This window comes from Prionailurus viverrinus, chromosome B4 (assembly GCF_022837055.1).
Source record: "Prionailurus viverrinus isolate Anna chromosome B4, UM_Priviv_1.0, whole genome shotgun sequence".
NCBI classification, from domain to species: Eukaryota; Metazoa; Chordata; class Mammalia; order Carnivora; family Felidae; genus Prionailurus; species Prionailurus viverrinus.
In genome coordinates, this window is record NC_062567.1 from 64,529,843 (window position 1) to 64,546,558 (window position 16,716).

Below are 16,716 nucleotides of genomic sequence, written 5' to 3' on the forward strand. Positions count from 1 at the left end.
TACATTAAAAAACAAACAAACCTGCCTTTTCATGGGTCTCTCTGGGCTAAGCTGCCAGAACTTCTACCCATTTGCCTTTATTCTACTAAAGCTCTAGGGGTTGGTTAAGCTGGTGAAAAGCAATGCTCTACTGAGTTCAGAAATCTGAATATTGCTATTTTTAAGAGTTTACAAGACTTTAATAAAAATGTTTAGAGGATCATGTGTTTTGAATTTGTTTTATATCTAATATACTAGGTATGCTTGATCATTTATTTTATTTGGGGCAAGCATATTATTATTCTGATATGGTTTAGCTCATTCCCAATTTCAGAAAGCCAAGACCCACAAACGTGTTGAGGGAAAAAACATAATAAAAGAATATATAGGTAGTGAGTGACTTTATCCTTCTTGTTTTAAAACAGCAGCATGCACAGAACATGTCATCTAATCTTTGATCTATAAGACAAACGAGTTCTCTAAATTTGGGAAAACAAAGTTCTTTGAACATCTCTGGAGTACTCAGAACAAATTCAGAGGGCCAGAAAGTCTCTTTTTAAAGAATGATACTAACTCACGATCAGGGGGTTGTATGTTTTTATACTGGAGGTGGTGTCTGTATGTGTTGGGGCGGGATGAGGAGGTTGCTAGCCAAGTTCACAGGGCTGCTACAGTCACAAGTAAAGCCACAGACAGGATGGTCAGCTCCATCCCTCTTTCCGTTTAGGATGGGCTCTGCCAGCTTCTGGTTGTGGATCATCTGCTCCACAGATACAGAATATTCAATAATTTATAAGCATAAATTAGCTTCTCACTTAATGCAGAAAACAATGCCTTCCCTGAATCGGAACTGTTGCACTACAGGACATGAAATATTTATAGAAGCCAGTTGAGGAAAGCAACTGATGACGGCTCAGGGGTTTAATCAATCACAGATACAGCACCCCGCACGCACATTAGTAGAAGAGTTATTTGTACACAGTAGAGAGTAACATTTAACGCTATATACACCATTTTATCTTCAGCTTTTTATATATATTAAATATTCCAGGGTATATAGATACCAATATGAAAAACTCAAAGCTGTCAGTCTTATTAGGACTTTGTCAATACGCCTGGGGTAATTCTATTTACTTCAAAGTCAGTTCCTTGCCCAGTCCATTGAGATCTGCAAAGAACACTCACTACAGGGAAGGCTGATTATGTTCTCACAGTGTTTTCTGAGATGGTTTCAAGATACACGTTCCTTGAACTTCTCTAGGCTTGTCTCATTTTATCTTAATTCTATTTTCCTCTAGTTTCTTCTCTGCCTTTCCAATTTGGATACCTTTGTGATAACAATTGCCGTCTCTTTATTCATCTACCAATGCCTCTTAATTGACTGCATTCCTACTCTGCTGGAGAGGTTCCTTGGGTCACCACTCTGATCCAAGTGACATCCCTGGGTGTGTGATCCCCCTTCTCTTCCCAGTTGTGCCAAATGAAGGTAACCGGAATATGTCTCGCCAAAATATGCCTTTGAGATTCTGAGCTGAAGGCAAGTAAGAAGAGTAAATGCAGGGAAAGCTCTCTGCCCTCACCCTATGTGCCTTAAAGCAGGATATAAATTTACAAAGGTGTCCCTCCTTCCCTACCTGGAAGGACAAAACTTAATCACAGAGCAACTTCAGATCCCCATCAGCATGGAGATGGCACCAGAGACATCTATACAACGAACTTTACTAAACTAGCTTTTATCTCCCACTCCTTTCCCATATATTTGCCTTCCCACAATTCACCATCTCTTGAGACTCAAGGTCCTTTCCTCTGTCTTGTCACTTCTCTAATAATTTATTGTTCTTTGTTGAAGATGCTACATAAACCTGAATTCTAAGTCATGTCTTTGAGTTACTCGTTCCTGAGTTTCTCTCATATATATGATACACACAGGCTGACAAGCCTCTGTTTTCCCTTGTTAAAATGTCTTATTCTAGAACCCAGCCCAGAACCGAAGATGTGAGAGAAAAAACATTCTTCCTTTACATTCACATGTCGTACCCTAGAGCTTGCCTCCTTTCTGGCTTAGAGCAGACAGAAGTAATCACTTTAAAGTTCTCAGACTTAACTGAACAGCAGTACTACTAAATATGTTTCCTGCTTTAACTGTAAGAGACATGAAATATTTCTATGTACCTTCCTAACTTCTATTAAAGGAGCAGAGTTGTAATAACAGATCAAGAACTATTTGCTAAAATGTTCACTGCTACCAAGTATCAGATATCTTATGAATCAATGAAGAACTGACAATAATAGCTCAATTACAGGGAAGAAGATGTTCTGGACAAATGCATGCTTTGTTTAACTTTGGTGTTACTAAATGTAGCTGTGTAATACTGCCCAGGGCAAGGGCATTTCTCTGCTTTGTAGACACCTTTGGAATTCTTTTTTTGCATGTATTTATTCTGGTTGACCTCCTCCAAGTTTTTACAAACACCAAGTTTTACAATCCTATTTTAGATTATAAGCAGTTCAGTCAATGTTGAATAATTAAATGTGCAGAATAAATGTAGATGTTAAGTTTCATACACATTTTCTCCCAGATGATAACTACAGTTTGAACACACAGATGTAGAAAAGTTTCAGATGTTACTGACATACAAAACACGTTGACTTTGCAGGGCACCTGGGTGGCTGACTCTGGATTTCAGCTCAGGTCATGATCTCACTTGTGAGTTCGAGCCCTGCATCAGGCTCTGCACTGACAGAGTGGAGCCTGCTTGGGGATTCTTGTCTCCCTTTCTCTCTGCTCCTCCCTCACTCACTCTCTCTCAAAAATAAACGTTATTTTTTTTTTTTACTTTGCTCTGCCCCTTCCTCACATCCCTTGATTCTCCTGAGAATTCTGATCACCTACTTCCTAAGCCAGATAATTAAGAAATAACAATAGGTCTGCATAATCAAGAACTTTCTAAAAGCTCAATATTAAAATAAATGTGATTTTCCATTCCCAGTCAGCCAGTCTGCACCCACAGAAGACAAAACATTATAGTTTACATGAACAATAGTTTCATATCCCTGATGCTTCAGAAGTTTTGATGGCGTGAGTAATGGGTATCCATGAATCACATATCAATCTCATTTTTTAGCTTCCAATGAAATTTTTGTCAAGAAAAATAACTTCATTGAAGCATTATTCACAAGAGCCAAGATATGGAAACAACCTAAGTGTCCACAGGTAGATGGATAAAAAAAAATATCATGTGTGTCAATGGGCACACATGTGTACACAATGCAGTGTTATTCAAACATAAAAAGAAGGAAGTCCTACCATTTGTGACAAAATGGATGAACCAGAAGGTCATTATGCTAAGTAAAATAAATGAGATGCAGAAAGGGGTGCCTGGATGGTTCAGTCGGTCAAGCGTCCGACTTTGGCTGAGGTCATGATCTTGTGGTTGGGGAGTTTGAGCCCCACATCAGGCTCCGCACTGTCAGTATGCAGCTTGCTTCCAATTCTGTCTCCCTCTCTCTCTGCCCCTCCCCCACTTATGCTCTCAGTCTCTCTCTTTCTCAAAATAAATAAACTTAAAAAAAATCACATGCAGAAAGACAAATACCATGTGATCCACTTATATGTGGAATCTAAAACAGTCAAGCTCACAGAACCAGGAAGTAGAATGAACGGTAGTTGCCAGGGGCTGAGAGGTGGGGAAATGCGAGTCTGATCAAAGGGCACAAACTTTCAGTCACGAGATGAATAAATTCTGGGATGGAATGTACAGCATGGTGGTTATAGTTAATAATGCTGTAATGAATACTTGACATTTTCTAAGAGAGTAAATCTTGAATATTCTCACCACATACATACAGTAGCCGCGTGAGGTGCTGGATGTGTTAACTTGATGGTACACAATGTATACATATATTAAATGTAAATGTATACATATATTAAATCATGTTAGACACCTAAAAAAATCATGTTGTACACCATAAATATATACCATTTTTGTTACTCATACCTCAATAAAACTAAAAATGTTAATGCATTTTCATGAGCTTTAAAAGCTCATAAATTAATGATTTATAAGTGAATTTATAGTTTGGATACTTTTTCCTCAGTTATGTCACGGGCAGTTCAAGTAAGCCATTGTGAGAGAGGGGATTCCACACTATTTAAAAATATTTTCTAAGGAAGGAACACATAATTTTGTAAATATCTACAGTCTATATTTTGTATGTGAAATACTCTGCCCTACAGTTTGCCACAAACTTTTATTCCTCAAGCTTTCCATTATCTGAGATTCCTAAAAGCCAGGATTGAGTTTTAAAATGTTGCAGATTCTACAACTCATTTTCATAAACCTTCTCTCCTTAAATGCGATTGACCCTAAGCAGTATACTTGGTAAATATTTTTCTTTATGTATTTGTAAAAGAAACATTAGTTTCTTTACAGTAACTTTAAAGTAAACTTGTTTAAAAGTTGCTATCTATCTGTCCTGGATTATAAACCTTGAGGTAACCTCTGTGTATTTTTAATACATTTCTAATAGCATGTAGCACGATATCAAATATTAATATTATAAAATGAATGCACAAAAAGCCTCTCTGTAGTTCCACCTAGAGGCCATACAAATGTGGACTGAATTTGAATTCTGTTATAAAATTCAACATACCAATAATTAAACACAAGAATATTCATACTTACGAGTTTTTTTTCATGCAGGTCTATATCCAACCTTTACCCCAAAACTCACACATCAAATAAACAACAAAAGTTAAAATAAATTTTTATCTGTTTTATTTTTCAGAGGGTTCCAGGACACATGCACCTCTGAAATTGAAAGTAAAGGTGGCTAACACTGGGAACTCTTTATTTTAAAAACAATACTCTTTGGGGCTCCTGGGTGGCTAAGTTGGTTAAGCACCTGACTCTTGATTTCGACTCAAGTCATGATCCCAGGGTTGTGGGACTGAGCCCCATGTCCGGTTCTGCGCTGAGTGTGGAGCCTGCTTAGGAGACTTTCTCTGTCTCTGCCCCTCTCCCCCGCTTGCATGTGCTCTTTCTCAAATAAAAAAAATTAAAAATAATATTCTTAGATAAAACAAGACAGCACTTCTCATAGGAGAGGACAAGTGATAATATAGTGAAGGGTGTTACAGAGAACACTTCCTAAAAATCCCAGTACAGAGTACTGTGTTCCGACAGTTTATAGGTGCCCCTCTGGAACTGTTTTGCAGCAGCGGGAATTCCAAAGGGTGCTGCTTCGTGTATGTCTATGCAAATTCCAAATGCTATGACGTGGCCGTACAAATGGTACGTGTTGCAAGCCCAGATTTAGAAGTGGAAAAATAATTTTGTTGATTTCTTTTAAAGCCACTGCTGAAATCATGAATGTAGGAAGGACCACAGTACTTGAAAACCTGGATTTTAGTTCACACGTGCTCTCTGGCAGGAAACTTTCTGAAAGTATTTGGATTTCAAATGCTGTTCTTCTTTCTGTATCATAGCAACATGTATAATCTGTTAAATGTCTTTATTAAAATATAGAATACATTTTAAAATGCGGATACCATCCTTCCACACCCCTTATATTAAAGCCTTACCCTCCTTCCACCTGTTCTTTAAAATTCTTCCTTCCTTTCTATCAGGATTTTATCTTTTAAACTCAAAGCCATTTACACTAGTCCCTCCTTAAGAACCTTACCAACCCTCTACCCCTATAGAAGTATTCCCCAAACTGAAGGCATTTGTAATCCCCTTGTGATTGTTTCCCATATTTATTGTTTTCCTGTACTGTTATTTAACAATTGTTTTGTTTTGTTTTTTGTGGAAATGAGCTTCCTTTTAAAACTTATATAAAAAAATTTATGCCTCTTCCACTGTGATGTACAGCTGACCCGGCCTTCTCAGTCAGAAGAGAAGTTATACGGAGGTAAGAAAAGAGCCCCAAATCCCAGTGCCATAATTGGGGCTAAAATGTTGTATGCTACAGACAGGTCCATCTGAGGTCAGTTACACTTCCACTCCACATTTTCTCTACTCTGTGACCAAAACTAATGGAACACCTACTAGGGCATAGTCCCCTTCTGGGACATTGCCAACTATACTGCAGAAGAAAAAGAGGACATGAGAAATCCTTGCTCTTAAAACTTCAGTTTAGGGGCCCCTGGGTGGCTCAGTCGGTTAAGCGTCCGACTTCAGCTCAGGTCACGATCTCACGGTCCGTGAGTTTGAGCCCCGCGTCGGGCTCTGGGCTGACGATGGCCCAGAGCCTGGAGCCTGCTTCCGATTCTGTGTCTCCCTCTCTCTCTGACCCTCCCCCGTTCATGCTGTCTCTGTTTCAAAAATAAATAAATGTTAAAAAAAAAAATTAAAAAAAAAAAAAAACTTCAGTTTAGAAGTGGCATGGATTGGGGGTGCCTGGGTGACTCAGTCGGTTGGTTGAGTGTGCAACTCTTGATTTCGGCTTAGGTCATGATCCCAGGGTTGTGGGACTGAGCCCCATGTAGGCTCCACGAGGAGAAGGGAGCCTGCCTAGGACTCTCCCTCTCCCTCTCTGCCCCTCCCCACCATCTCTCTTTCTTTCTCCCTCTTAAAAAAAAAATGTGGCATGGATTGGTTCCACTCTCACTTCTTTGGCCAGAGCAAATCATGTGGATAAGACTTAATGGGCCCAAAAAATCTAATCCTTCCCTAGCTAGTGCAGCAGATATTCTGAACAATAATACAATCCACCGCACTTGCCAAGAATAGAAGATAGTTATGTAAAAAAAAAAAACCACAATGCTATTAATTTCTAGTTAGATAATGTTTCCTGCCAAGCATTAAAATCACACTAGTGCCAACCGATTTTCTTCTGAATTTATTCAGTATATTTGGAAAAGAACTCTCTCTCACTATGTGATAACATTTCGTATCCACATTCAGGTATGACATAAAGTCATTTACCTAAAACAATTGCCAGTATGCTTTCCACAGCTATAAAACATACCTATAAATATCAAATTAAAATTCCTAAATAAGGCTAACAGTTGAATTCACACTCACATATCCAGTATCAGCTCCAGCCATGCATTTTTCTTCCTCTTGTTCCCACTGTTCCCTGACCCCCCTTTTTGGCAAATCCCAACCTCCCCAGACTTCATCTCTGCAGCAGCACATCTTCTGCTTAAATGCACCATTATTTGCTGAACCGAGACCTGCCATTGGTATTTTATATTTACCAAGCATGTACAATTCAGTTCCTGGCCTTGAGTCTCACAGTCTTCTTTCGTCTTTTTTAGTGAGAAATAACTGTCAGACTCCTTTACAAATGAAGTATGAACTGAAGAATAATACTAAAAACATACACAGAACAAGGACTGGACTAGAAATGTAAAGTTTTGGCCTAAAATGAAGTGTAGTCAAATACATTGTAAGTATTACTACTTGGATAAAACTGTTAAAATGTGTTTATCACTACAATTAAATGTCAACTAAGAAACTGGATAAATTAGGGGCGCCTGGGTGGCTCAGTCGGTTGAGTGTCTGACTTCACCTCAGGTCATGATCTCGCGGTTCACGAGTTCGAGGTTGGCCTGAGCTCTGTGCTAACAGCTCAGAGTCTGAAGCCTGCTTCAGATTCTGTATCTCCCTCTCTCTTTGCCCCTCCCAGCTTGAGTTCTGTCTCTCTCTCTCTCTTTCAAGAATAAAACCATTAAAAAAAATTAAAAAAAAAGAAATTGGATAAATTAACATGGAAGAGGGAGATGAATTATTCAGAAATGTTTTGCTTTTCTGATTGTATACTTTGCAACATAAACAGCATCATTCTGTGTAATAAGGTCACTAAATCCAAGATAGGCTAAGTTTCTGGGCTTGAAAAAAGAAGAATCCAGAGGCCTGTGAATTACTTGTGGATAGATGAAACTTACAAATACATAGTGTAGAGTTACAGATCTTAAAGGCAGTATCTAGCATACTGATGTCTATTTAAGCAAAGACATGAAGAAAAGTGTAATTTAAAAAGTAAAATGGATTAAAATATTCTATATTAGATTCTCTACTTCGCTTAGTGTATGCTAGCAAAAATTAATTGTGAACTATGCGATCATTGATTTAGAAGCACAACCTGAGGATTTTAAATTCTTAATATTAATAACTAATAAAAACATCAATCTTCTACATGAATATATTGATACTGATATAGTTTATTAATTATAAAATAAATTTCTCTTTATAAATGCAAAATAGTACCTTTATATGTACCTTTAAAGGTACCCATATGTTCCTTTAAAAATTAAAAAAAAAAAAAAAAGAGGTGATGAAGGGAAAATCCTGTTTTTGGCTATTTGGCCTGGCTTCCTAATACCACTTGATCCTATACTCTCACATAGATACACTGCTTCCCCTGCATACCAGTGACTATCCGGAGGAAGTGTGCTGAATATTTCTTCCAATAATTTTTAAAAATTATTTTTCAGGGGCGCCTGGGTGGCGCAGTCGGTTAAGCGTCCGACTTCAGCCAGGTCACGATCTTGCGGTCCGTGAGTTCGAGCCCCGCGTCGGGCTCTGGGCTGATGGCTCAGAGCCTGGAGCCTGTTTCCAGTTCTGTGTCTCCCTCTCTCTCTGCCCCTCCCCCGTTCATGCTCTGTCTCTCTCTGTCCCAAAAATAAATAAACGTTGAAAAAAAAAAAAATTTAAAAAAAAAAAAAAATAAAAATTATTTTTCATGTAGTGTGACGACATGCAATATAGAGGATGCATCCCTGAAGCAAGTGGTGGAGTTTTATTTTTTAAACTTTTTTAGTGTTTTAATTACTACCAGGTAAACCTTTAATACTGTTCATTAAAATAGCATCACTCGTTTTCCTTCAGAGATTCTCTTTCCTGGAAATAGGTATGAATATAGAAGATTTCACTACAGTTGGAACACCACAGCCTTTCATTTGGAACTGCAGTACTTTGAAACCCTTATCTATTTTCCAGTGATGGCAGCCTTTTCCATTCTGTCAGTGAACAGTTATTGTCGAATGCCTGAATGTACAAGGCACCAAGGGATTAAAAACAGAGCAGGATACAGACATTGGAATTTATAATCTAGAAGCGAAGCTATATCCAAACCCAAATCACTAACATATAAGACAGTATAATTATCATGTAAGTTAACAGGGGAGTGCTGGAGACCAAGCAGAGGATATAACAAGCATTGTTTCCTGGGGCTAATCGGAGAGACTGCAAGGAAAAAAATGACATCTGATCTGGGCAAAACATAATGGTTAGAAGTTAGGCAGAGATCAAAAAGAGGGAGAAGGAGGGTCAATTCTAGGCAGAAAGCACAGCCTGAGGAAAGGCACAGAGGTAGGAAATCACAGTGGCTATTAGGGTAATAGCAAGGGTTTCAGTTGACAAGACTTCCATGTGGGAGTGGGGTGGATGCTGGGAAAAATAAGTCTGGGTGTTGTATCAGAGTGCAGCTTTGAGAAAAATATCTCTGCTGAATGAATACAATAAACCAGGCATTCAGTGTGAGATAGAACAATGAACTGCCAAATAGGGGCTCTATCTAGCTATTTTAGTGTGCTAATTACAGAGTGAAAATGTTGTATTATAGGAAACAAATACTGAATCAGCACATTAAGTATGCCTCATTAGCAATACTTTTAAAGAGTCAGGATGTCTGAAGTTCCAGAAGAGATTATTTATGGTTCTGTGTATATAGAGAGCCAGGAGATAGGGAGGTGGATGAAGAGACGCAGAAATAAATAGAAAGCATTTTAATGTACTTACCTGTTAGGAAGTGTTTATTCTAATTTAGAAAAAGTGTTATTGAATCTAAGAATCTAAGAAAAAAATTGCATTCTAAGAATCTAAGAAAAACAATTAGTACAGGATACTTACTACTGACAGTTGCACAGGTTACTGCTACATTTAAAAATGTCTTCAGATAGACTCTTACTTGATCGTTATAAAAGCCATATTGTTCAACACAGCAACTGTATTATTCCCATTGTATAGATGAGAAATAGGGCTCAGAGAAGCCCAGACTGTCCGGGTGCCACTTACGAGGTAAATGATAAAGGCTGAAATTAGAATCTACCTGACTCTAAAATGTGTATTTTCCTACTACCCATTTTTGCTCCCCTAAAAGTGGTGGACTTACTGGCTGGCTTTTGATTTTGAGAAAGTCACTGAGACCCTCTAAGTTCCACTGTCTTCATCTGTTTAATGGGAATGAAAATTACACTTCACAGAGATGTTGATTTGGTTTTGGAAAGTTGTATTTTTCCCTAGAAAGCTGTCCAGTTTATCTGTTTTCAAATGCACTGCACATTATTTCAAATGCACTGCACATGATTTTTACATTTTTATTATCTGTTGTTATATACCTTTTTTATTCATTCTAAGTATCGCTTCTCTGTGCCTTCCCTCTCCTCTACCAGAAATGCCAGAGATGTCTCCATGATATTAGTCTTCTCTAAGAACCAACTTTTGTTTTTTGATCCTTTCTAGTATTTTTCTGCGTTCTGTTATTTTCTTTCTCTTATTTTCCATCTCTGCTTACTCTACATGCTAATTTTCTATTCAAGTTCTAACTTCTTGTGGATTTTTTCATTTATTACTTTTAATGTCCTATTTTACACTATGATTTCTTCTTAACCAATTAATTGATTTTAAGATCATTTTCCTTAAGTTTCTGAAGAAAAGCAGAAAGGGCAATAAATATATTTATTTTGCATTGCAGTATTAGAGCATTTTGTTCAGAAAATATATTTTACATACCAATTATCTGAATTTACTTAGAATTTATTAGACTATATATTTATACAAACTCATTAAACTTATACCTTTTTCAAAAATTTTTTAATGTTCATTTATTTTTGAGAGAGAGAAAGAGAGAGGGAGGGAGGGAAAGGGAGGGACAGCATGAGTGGGGGAGGGCAGTGAGAGAGGGAGACACAATTGAAAACAGGCTCCAGGCTCTGAGCTGTCAGCACAGAACCTGATGTGGGGCTCCAACTCACTAACTGTGAGATCATGACCTGAGCCAAAGTTGGGCTCTTAACTGACTGAGCAACCCAGGTGCCCCTATTCTTTTATGGTAACTCTTTTTAAGTATTCAATGTTTGCTTGAAAATGATAAAATTTTCTTTATATGAGGTTCATTATTTCTGTTACATTAAGTTTATTAGTTAGTTTTCCAAATTCTCTAGTCTGTATTTTTTGTGTCTTCTTGACTAACACCTAATTTTTTTCACTATATTTCTAACCTTTCTAAGATTATCTCTTGTAAATAGCATTACATTTAAAAAAAATCCAGGGGCGCCTGGATGGCGCAGTTGGTTAAGCGTCTGACTTCAGCCAGGTCACGATCTCGCGGTCCGTGAGTTCGAGCCCCGCGTCAGGCTCTGGGCTGATGGCTCAGAGCCTGGAGCCTGTTTCCGATTCTGTGTCTCCCTCTCTCTCTGCCCCTCCCCCGTTCATGCTCTGTCTCTCTCTGTCCCAAAAATAAATAAATGTTGAAAAAAAAAATTAAAAAAAAATCCAGTATGAGAATATTTGCCTTTCATAGGTTGTTTAATTGGTTTATTTTTATTAGAATAACCATTGCATTTACATTTAATTTTGATTTTTTTGGTGATTTTCCTTAACTATAGTTTTTCCTCTTATCTTAGTAGTTTGCTTGATTTTATTCTCCCCCCCCCCACTAGTACATATTTTTAAGAGACTACACTCACATTTTTGACACTTATAATTAACAAACTGAAAACCTTAATTATAATCTCCATTTCCTTCTGCAAACAAAGGAATGCACATGGATTTTTTTTCTAAAAGTTCCCATACCCCATTCTATGTTATTTATCTAGAATTTTAGCTTTCCAAGGTTTATTTTTATTTTTAGCAAAATTTGCATAAGTATGACATTTGTTATATATGTGTATACACATATACATGCACATATAAATACACTGCACACATCAAGTGTGCAACTGTCAGTATAATTGACAAAATTATACTATTTCCTTTATTTCTTCAAACAGATTTTAAAATTTCGTATCTTTTTTGTAATGCAAGCTTCTTTAGGTATTGATTCTCCGTTCTGTCATACTTGGCTTCTTTCCCTCATTAATTGATGTAGTTTGTAACTTCTGATGGTCCTCTCACATTTACTGAGTTGCCTTCCATGGAAGTCGTGGGTTCTGACCACTGCATGTTTATTTCTGAGGTGGCTCTATGGATAGGCACTGTGACATGAGAACCTGTATTTCCTCAAAGTAATGGCTCCTGGCTTTCCTTTCTCCTGTGTGACACTATTTCTAATCAAGGTCCTGCAGCAGAGAAGTTTACAGCTTACCCAGCCCAGCCCGACACATTTTCTTGTCCCTATTTCAGAGCCTGTACGGCACTGCATAGCTCCACAGACAAAGCCTGGGGCTCCATTTCTCTCAGCAGCTAAAATGCTGGCCTCGCACTCTCAAGGTTTGCTTCCCTTCTGATATTCCCTGGGTTCCCGGATTTCCCTGTGGCTGCTGCTCTTGCTCTTATTTGTGGCACCTGGGGATCTCCCTCAAATTCACCTGTGCATGAAACTTGTATTTGCATGTGTAGGGGATGCATATGGCAGTGTAAGGGATGATAGGGTGAGAATGTTTTCCATCAATTCAGTGTATTTTCTAGAAGTATGCTAAATAATTTTGTATGGGTTTTACTTTTTTATTTTTAATTGTGGTAAAATACACATTAACATAAAACTTAGCATTTAAAATTTTCTTTTAATGTTTATTTATTTTTGGGAGAGAAAGAGACAGAGCATGAGCGGGGGAGGGATAGAGAGATGGGGGACACAGAATCTGAAGCAGGCTCCAGGCTCCGAGCTGTCAGCATAGAGCCTGATAAGGGGTTCGAACTCAGTAACCGCGAGATCATGACCCAAGTGGAAGTCGGATGCTTAACCGACTGAGCCACCCAGATACCCCAAAAACTTAGCAACTTAATTTGCCATTTAAAATTTTAACCATTTTATTTATTCATTCATTTATTAAAATTTTTTTAGCGTTTATTTATTTTGAGGGAGAGACAGAGTACGAGTGGGGAGGGACAGAAGAAGCAGGCTCCAGGCTCCGAGCTGTCAGCACAGAGCCTGATAAGGGGCTTGAACTCACGAACTGTGAGATCATAACCTGAGCCGAAGTCAGACACTTTACCAACTAAGCCATGCAGGTGCTCCAAATTGTAACCATTTTAAATGGTACGGTTTAGTAGTGTTAAGTATATTCATCTTGATGTATGAAGCAATCTCCAAAACCCCTTTCATTTTGCAAAACTGAAAGCCCACACCCATTAAACGACAACACACTATTCACCACTTCCCCCTGCCTGTGCCAATGACCATTCTTCTTTCTGTTGACTACTCTGGGTACCACGTATTAGTGGAGCCATATGTATTTTTGTGACTGGCTCATTTCACTTATCTTATGACTTCAAGATTCATCCATGTTGTACTATGTGCCATAAATTCCTTAAGTGAATGATACATCATTGAATGTATAGGCCACATTTTCTTTTTCCATGCATCTGTCACCTGTCACTTGCATTGCTTCCATCTTTGGCTTTTATGAATAATTCTGCCGTGAACATAGGCATTCAAATATTTCTTTAGGACCTTTCCTTCAATTCATTTCGATGTATATTCATAAATGGAATTGTCAGATGATATAGAATTCTCTTTTTTAAAATTTCGTGAAACCACTGCACTGTTTTCCATAGTGGCTGCACCAATTTACATTTCCATCAACAGTGTACCAGTTTCCAATTTCTCCACATCCTCCACAACAATGTTGTTGATAGTGGCCACCCTAATGGGTATAAAATGGTATCTATTATAGTTTTGATTTGCATTTTCTTAATGATTAGTGATGTTGAGCAGTTTTTTATGTGCCTATTGGCCAATTATGTATCTTCTTTAGACAACTGATTAAATAAAAACTTTCTATTGAAATTTAACAACATAGATATTAGAAAAGCATGCCAGCTGACTTAAAGTTTTATTTCCAACTTATTTTTTTAAGTTATTTATTTTGAGAGAGACAGAGAGAGAGAGAGAGAGAGAGAGAGAGAGAGAGAGAAAGCACAAGCCAGGGACGGGCAGAGAAATTAGGAGAGAGACAATCTCAAGCAGGCTCAGTGCCATCAGTGCAGAGCCTGATGCGGGACTCGAATTCATGAACCATGAGATCACGACCTGAGCCGAATCTGAGAGTCAGACACTTAACCGACTGAGCTACCCAGGCACCCCTACAGCTTATTATAGTTGATTATATAGGCAAATGGTTTTCGTTATTTTGAGACAATTCTGAGTTCACCAAAATCATTATACTATCTCTATCATGAGTGGTATTACTATTCCAGCTGGTGTCTGTTCAGGAAATAGCTACAGTTAGAGATCAGGATATATGGTTCTGAATTTCCCCAATTCTTGACCCCGAAATATCTATAAACAGTATATCTCAGATGCAAATACAAGACAATGGTAGACTTTGCCCTGAGAATTCTACCCCAAGGCACTGTATAAAAGATATCAACCAACAAAAATATAATGAATGTCATTTACCTATAAATGGAAAATCTGTTGTAGGAATTTTTCAAGGTAACTGCCTTTTTCCTAGCACAGATTGAAGCAGCCAATCACAGTGGCTAAGCTAGAAGAGGCCTGTCACTCAACACAGAGAAGAGTGAGAAAGCCTGTTCTTTTTTTTGAAGGGGAGTGGTAGAGAGTTTGAGATCTAAGAATATTCTACAAACCTAAAAGTTCTCTGTACACACTGTTTAACTATTTGTATTTTCCCTACGTATAATCTGTGCCTCACTTTTCTCTAGTAGTGAGTGCAATCAAGGAATAATGGTCTAAATATATAAATAACACGTAAGAATAAGTTAACATAAAAGAAATAATACACATTTCTATTAAGAACCCATACAATCTGTTATGTGCAAATAGTGAGAACAAAACTACTCTTTTGAGGCCTCTGATCTCAAGACCTTCTACTGAGGACAGGAGAAATGCCTAATTTTAGTGCTCCTTTATCATTAGTATACATTTCTAATATGTTTTAAAGTTAATTCTGCAAAGTACAGGAAATGACATAGATAAATTTCATGACATTCATAATTTTAGACAAGCAAACTTTCAGTTTTTGTCTATTGAAAAAAGAATCATAAGGGTTAAAACTGTGAAGTATTACATCCAGAAATATTTAATCAATTAACTCACTAATGAAGCTTGGCTGATGAAAATTATACACTGGGTATTTTTAAAAGAAGCTCTTTTCAAGCTCTGATTTTAAGTAATAATTGCATTTCTTTTACATATTTCTTTGTAATTAGTATATTTAAAATGTGGTCTGGATTTTGAGTCAAATACTGTATAATTTACTTCTTCTTTGAAGTGATTCCCTAATAAAATGATTAATGACAACAGCATTATGATTAATAATGATACATTATACTTTACAGCTTTGAGGAGCTACAAGTACTTTACAGATTTCATTGCCTTCTTCAGTTTTATGAGGCAGACAGGAAAAGAGCATATTATTCTTTTTATGGGAATTTAGAACATATAAGAAGTTAAAGCCATATCAAAGAATATTTACATATTTTCTGCATGCATAGATATACGTATTAGTTCATAAATGTGGGGAATATTTGTTCTATACAAATATTTCATTTATGTGCCTACCACAATGTAATCTGTCAAAAAGAGAAAGGTTTATAGCTTTCTAGACTGATTACATGCCAATGACTGCCAACTTTTATCATTACATTGCTTAATTTCACCAAACTCCAGGAAAGTACTCAAAGAAAACAACAGTTCCATGAAAGAATTTAAAGTGATATTCATGTTGACTTCAAAATTCTCTTTTACTTAAGTTTCAGAGTTTGAAAATTACTGGTGCAGTTAAACAATGTGCAGTGGGAGAAATCGCCTTGGAATATGTAGGAACATTTGTCTCAAGAGACAAACTCCTACAGCTTAGGACAGAGTTGGGTCTGGAATCTGGATTTCCTGGAGTGTAGGCTTGAGTGCTTTCTACTCTAAGTTTGTGTAACATACAACTGCAGTGTTTCATGCCCTTTGGTCACCAGTATACACTGGAAAGTAATACTGTTATGAAAATCAGTTTAAAAGATTGTTCAAAAGACTAGTTTAAAAGAACTGCAGTCATTGAAGTCACTGCTTATAAACATACTCATTCTGTAAGTTTAAAAAATAAGACTTGCCTCAGTTGGTTAAGCGTATGACTCTGGCTCTGGTCTTGATCTCAGTGGTTTGTGAGTTCAAGCCCCACATTGGGCTCTGTGTTGTCAGTGCAGAGCCTGCTTGGGATTCCCCTCCCCTCCCCTGCCCCCCACCCCCTGTCTCCTTCTCTCTCTTCCCCTCAGTCACTCACTCTATTTCTCTCAAAACAAATAAATAAAATAAAACTAGAAAAAGAAAAAGTCTGTTAAAAAATAAAAATAAATAAAAGTAAGAATTGTTCCTGGGTGCCTAGAGGTTCAGTTGGTTGAGCGTCCAACTCTTGATTTTGATTTAGGTCATGATGTCACAGTTCGTGAGATCCAGCCCTGCATATGTTTCTGTGCTGACAGCACAGAGCTTGCTTGGAATTCTCTCTCTCCCTTTCTCTCTGCCCCTCCTTTGCTCATGCTCTCTCTCTTCTCAAAATAAATAAATAAATAAAATAAATAAAAATAAAGAAATAAACAACAACAAAAAAAT

General features: G+C 37.4%; 1 protein-coding gene across 2 annotated transcripts in view; it reads right to left on the reverse strand.

The window, feature by feature from the left end:
* SLC2A13 (solute carrier family 2 member 13) overlaps positions 1 to 16,716 on the reverse strand; it is a 427,568-nt gene that overhangs the window by 100,367 nt on the left and 310,485 nt on the right. The gene's annotated exons all lie outside the window — the stretch shown is intronic.